A 6,268-nucleotide genomic window follows, 5' to 3' on the forward strand; every position below is an offset into this window, starting at 1 on the left:
CAGAGTATGTTCTCTGACCAAAATGCAGTAAGAAATCAATTAAATTGATAATTTAAGACCTTCTCACAAAGAAAATACCAGCCTCAAATGACCACTCAGTAAATTCTACCTAACATTTAAGGAATAAACAAAGCTAATATTCACAAATACTTTCAGAGACTGGAAAAGTAGAATTTGTTTTTTGAGGCCAGCCTAACCCTGGTACTAAAAATTGAAAAGGACATTATCAGAGAGAAAATTTTCAGGCGAATCTCACTCAGGAACATAGACGTGTAAATCCGAAAGAAAATCCTTGCATACCACATGTATATGTAATAATGCATCATGACCAAGTGGGTTAATTTCAGGCTAGTTTAGCATTTGAAAATCAATTTGTGTACATCATCAATGTAATTTTCCTGCCAAAAATGTTTAACCTGAATTTAATCAAGAGAAAAATTAAATTCACACTGGTGTTTTTCAAAACAACTATCTTGGACTCCTAAAAAAGGTCCATGTGCTGAAAGAAAAAAAAAGGTAGAAACATATTCTGGATTAAAGGAGAATGAACAGAAGCAACAACTAAATGCTACGCACGATCCTAGAGAGGATTCTGAATTTTTAAAAAAGGCTACAAAGGCCATTATTGACACAATTTAGGAAATTTGAATATAAACTATACATTAGATAATATAACAATGTTAAATGTTCCAAATATGATCATTGATTTATAGGAGAATGCCCTTGTTTTTAGGGGAGACAAAGAGGAATACTCCTTGTTTTGGGGAGAGACAAAGACCATGCTCTCCCCTGTGCTGTCCCCTCTGCCACGCTGTCCTGTCTGTCTCTTTTTGTAGAGACAAGGTCTCATTATGTTGCCCAGGCTGGTCTTGAACTCCTGACTCAAGCGATCCTCTCCCCTTAGCCTTCCAAAGTGCTGGGATTACAGGTGTGAGTCATCACACCTGATCCCAAAGAGAAATACTTACGGCTAAATTGCCTTGATGTCTTCAACTAAATCTCAAATAGCTCAGCCAAAACCAAATCTCAAATGACTCCAATGACTGAGCCAAAACCCAAACTCTGTGTGTGTGTGTGTGTGTGTGTGTGTACGTAGATAGTAAAGCAAGTGGGGCAAAATATGAACAATTGGTGAATTCAGGTGAAGGATATGATGTGAAACTTCACCAAAGCTTTGAAATTTTTTAGAATAAAGACTTGGAGAAAAATATATAGGAAAAAAATTTATAAGAAGTTTCCTTTTTCTTTCCATATTCTGACTTCTTCTAATTCTCAGGAAACCATGGGGCAGATGGCCACCATCAGATTCTAGTTTTATATCTTGTAACCCAGGTACTCTATGAAAACTGGCTTTTTTCTTTCTGTTCCAGGTAAAAGATCCTGATTGATTGAACATGCAAGGGTCCATTGACCATGAGTGATCAAAACAATTCTTCCATATGGCAGAGTCATTTGGAAGAAAAGCAGCAGCAACTGCAGTGGCCACATTAATGTAAGCAGGAGCAGTTCTTAGAGGAAGAGATTGTTTGGCAGACTAAATAAAAAATAAAACGTGAAAAAAAAAAAGAATTTTCCTGGAGAAGGAAAAATTTAAATAACAAAATGTAAAATGGCTACTGATGTGAAGGAGATTAACAATTAAAATAAAGTGATAATGTAAAGTGACTTTAAGAGAATGCTCAATGAAAAGGAAGTCCTCAAAGAGGACTGAAAGCATTGATGGTCAGAAAAAGATCATGTGCTTTAAAAAGAAGAAAGAGAAAATCAATATAATCACCACATGTACAGAAGAAAGAAGAAATCATATCATCCTTTAAATAGATACACATATCCTTTGATAAAATTTATCATTCACAGTCTGACCAACATGGTGAAACCCTGTCTCTACCAAAAATACAAAAATTAGCCTGGCGTGGTGGCACGTGCCTGTAATCTCAGCTACTGGGGAGGATGAGGCAGGAAAATCACTTGAACCCGGGAGGCGGAGATTGCAGTGAGCCAAGATCACGCCATTGCACTCCAGCCTGGGCAACAAGAGTGAAACTCTGTCTCAAAATAAACAAATATATAACACAAAATAAAATAAAATCACTTATAAATACCAAGAACAGTCAGAAAATGGAATTTTTAAAAGGATACCATTTGCAATGGCACCATAATATATCAAGTACCTCTGAATAAAACTAACCAAATGTAGACCCATCAAGGCATAGATTCTTTATTTCAGAAATCTTGGAGTGGATCCCGGATTTTCCTTGCATCTACTTCAGCTTGACGTCTTATCTTGGATATTGAGAATATTTTTTTCTTGCTCTCCCTGAAAAATATCTCTCTACCCTCTTCACAGAGTGCCCTGTTTAACGCCTACTTATGTGCTTGCTTGTACTGCCCCAAAGAAAGCCTTATCATCTTAGTCAAGTGAATGCGTGCCTTGTTGAAGGATGTGGGCAGGAAAATTCACTGCCTCTCAAGGCTTCACTAGTCAAGACCACCTGTGTCATTTCCGCAGCTCCTGAACACATGATTGGGATGGACGTACAGACACGCCCTAACATACCATTGTTCGCTTGGAATTCTTTCACTTTACAGTGGTGTGAAAGCGATACTCATTCAGTACAAATTGTACTTTAAATTTTGAATTTTGATCTTTTCCTGGGCTAGTGCTATGTCATTGGATACTCTCTCGTGATGCTGGGCAGTGGCAACGAGCCGCAGCTCCCAGACAGCCCTGGCATCACGAGGATAAACAAGTGAGATCTACAGGGTACTGTGCTGCCTGAGGACTGTGCCTAGTTGCAGGCTAACAGAAGTGTTCCTAGTATGTTTAAGGGAGGCTGAACTAAGCTATGATGTTCACTAGGTTAGGTGTATTAAGTACATTTTTGACTTAGAATATTTTCAGCTTACAATGTGTTTATCGGGAGGTCACACCATCATAAGTTGAGGATCATCTGTACTTGGTAGTTGGAGTAATCCCCAGGTCCTTGGCCTGTGGAGCAAGAGCTGTCATGGTTAGGTAGGCAAGGTTGGGGCACCTGAAGCTACCACTCCACATTCCTGTTCCCCCACTAACCAAGGTGATAAATCAAAGATAACATCACATTCTAGGGAGTTGATGGGGGAGACTAGTGCCACTCTTAAAAATCTAAAGGATGCAGGGGTGGTGGTATCTATTCCTCATAACATCTCTCCATTAGCCAGTAGGCCATAGAGACTAGATGACAATTATGGAGAATGACTGCATATTATTGCAAACTCAGCCACACAGTAGCCCCAGTTACAGCTGCAGTGCCAGGTGTAGTATTGTTGCCAGGGCAAATTAGTAAGACCTCACCTACATGATATATGGCTGTTAAATGGGGGGAATATACTTGTTTTTAAGCTAATCATAAAAGAAAATCAGAAATAATTTGCATTCCTATGGAATAGACAATATTCTTTACACTTTTGTCTTAGAGCTATGCTAATTCTCCTGCCCTCTGTCATAACTTAATCTGAACAGATTCAAACCATCTGAGCATCTTGCAGAGTATCACAGTGATCCATTATGTTGATGACACCATGCTGACTCAGCAGGAGGAGTAAGAGGTGCTTCTCGGTATGACCCAGTACACTGGAGGCCTAGGTAAAACAAGCATCCTGGGGAGGGCGGGAGGTAAACCCTATGAAGTTTCAGAATCCTGCCATTTTGTAAAATAGATGCTGGCTGCTTTCTAGCCACACTCAGTGGTGGCCTTGAAAGAGCAGCAATGAAAAATTCCCACTGGCAGCACTTTGAGTAGCACACTTGGTCATCCACCTTGTGTGGAAGGAGGAGTAAGGTGCATATATATATGGAGTTATGAGCAGTGGTGAATGGCCTGGCTAGCTAGCCAGGAGTCTGAATGTACTAGAATACCTGAGACAAAGGAGATATGGGATAGAGACATATAAATGGGTATAGGGAGTAAATACCACTTGGTGTTTTTGTATTACATGTAATATCCACTAAGAAGTGTCCACCCCGGAAGAGGGACTGAACAACTGAGTAGGCAAAATTACTTGACTAGTTGACATTAGCCAGTTTTTGTCACCAGCCACCCCACAACAGGCACAATGGACTCATGAACAAAGTGTACACAGTGGCAGAGATGGAGGCCATGCATGGGTCAACAGCATGTATTCCCACTTACCAAAACAGATTTAACTATTGGCCCCTGGCATAGCTAATCTACTCACAGCAGAGAACAACACTGAGCCTCCAATATGACACTATTCCTTGAGGAAACCAACCAGCCACTTGGCGGCAAGTTGACTTTATTGAGCCCTTTTCATCCTGGAGGAGCCAGAGATTTGTTCCAACAGGAATAGAGTGCCCGATGCCCAGGCACAGAATCCCATAAATCAGATCATCCAAAGAGCAGAGCCACACTACAATGAAGATGTGCAGGAGTGGGACCGTGCCCATGAGACTGACCACTTGTATTACACTCACACCCTCCAGAGGCAGCCAGGTTGGTAGAATTGGAGTATATTGCTGGAGGTGCAGGTGAGGCACCAGCTCAGGGGCAATTGTCTGCAAGCATGGGGTGCCATCCTTCAGGATGCAGTAGCTGCACTGAGTCAGAGATTTCCATGTCACTGTGTCTCCAATATGATCCTGCCAAGAGGCAAAATCAGGCAGTGGCCCCACTTACCTTCAGTGACTCACTGGAGAATTTTATTCTCTCCATCCCTGCAACTTTGGGGAGGTTGGAGGCCCTGGTCCCGTAAGGGGGTGCACTTTTGCCAAGGGAAAAAGCAAGGGTATTGTTAAACTATGACCGACACCTGAGCACTTTTGACTCCTTATGTCTAGGGAGCAGCAGGAGCCCCTGTGTTGGCAGGGTTAACTGACCGCGATCAGCAGGTAGGTAGGGCTGCTTTCCACAGTAGGGGCAGGAAGGATATGTGTGGAACCCAGAGGACACACTTTGGTGTCCTTGGTGCCCCTTGTCTAATTGTAGCTCTGAATGGACAAATACAGCAGCCCTGGTCCAAGAAGGGCATCGTCACCAGGGGCTCAGACTCCTTAGGAATGACGATTGGTGCATGTCCAGATGGGTGGAAATGTTAGCTGAGGGTGAGTGAAATTTCAGTGGTGGACAAAGGACATGATGAGTCCAGTTGTGGCCCTGGGATTATTTGCAGTGTCTGGGGTCCAAGAGGACCACACTGACACAGCCTTGATTTTGACACCATGGAAACGAGGCAGCTACCTGAAACCTCACTCACAAGTGGTACGTCTGTTGTATTCAGGAAGGAGTCATTTATTTCTATATCTTCCTTCCTGGTTATAAAACCTAAATTATAGGTAATAAAGAAGAGTGGAGTATGTCAAAAAGTAAACCCTTAGTTTTCAATTATTTTTTACTTGCAGAACTCATAACACAGGTATGAGACTTTCTCCTTCCTCCCCCTCTCTTGAACGTAATAGCAACTCCGGTAAGAACGTAATAACAACCTGCTGATCACGGTCAATTAACCCTGCCAACACAGGGGCTCCTGCTGCTCCCTAGACATAAGGAGTCAAAAGTGCTCGGGCACTCTCTGAGCGTGCTAACAAAATATGCTCACAGGAGTGTCGATCTGTGAAAGATCTGATTATTCTCAAAATGCTCTTGCCCCCTAAAAGCAAACCACAGAGATCTCTCTTCCATCTCCTCCTCACCAGCTCCTGGCAACCAACCTCAGCATTATCCAATCAGGGTCCAGAGTCACAAGTATAGTTTTAGGAGCAAAAAGTGTTTAACAATAAGACCCTGCATTTTTATGATGAACTCAGGAAGGAAGCTTTTTACAATTAATTTTCCTCTCAACCTCCCGCTTAGCTATCTTTAAAGAGCTGTAGCAAAATTATTATCTTTTCTTTGTGGAATAAAAAAACACAGGCCGGGTGCTGTGGCTCACGCCTGTAATCCCGGCACTTTGGGAGGCCGAGGCAGGTGGATCACGTGAGGTCAGGAGTTTGAGACCAGCCTGGCCAACATGGTGAAACCCCATCTCTACTAAAAATACCAAAGTTAGCCAGGCATGGTGGCGCGTGCCTGTAATTCCAGCTACTTGGGAGGCTGAGGCAGGAGAATCCCTTGAACCTGGGAGGCAGAGGTTGCAGTGAGCCGAGATCTTGCCACTGCACTCCAGCCTGGGCAACAGAGCAAGACTCTGTTTCAAAAATAAAATAAAAATAAATCACAAAGTTTAATAATTATTAGAAAGGCAATAGGGAGAGAATGGGAAACATTAACCC

This window comes from Chlorocebus sabaeus, chromosome 7, assembly GCF_047675955.1.
Source record: "Chlorocebus sabaeus isolate Y175 chromosome 7, mChlSab1.0.hap1, whole genome shotgun sequence".
NCBI classification, from domain to species: domain Eukaryota; kingdom Metazoa; phylum Chordata; class Mammalia; order Primates; family Cercopithecidae; genus Chlorocebus; species Chlorocebus sabaeus.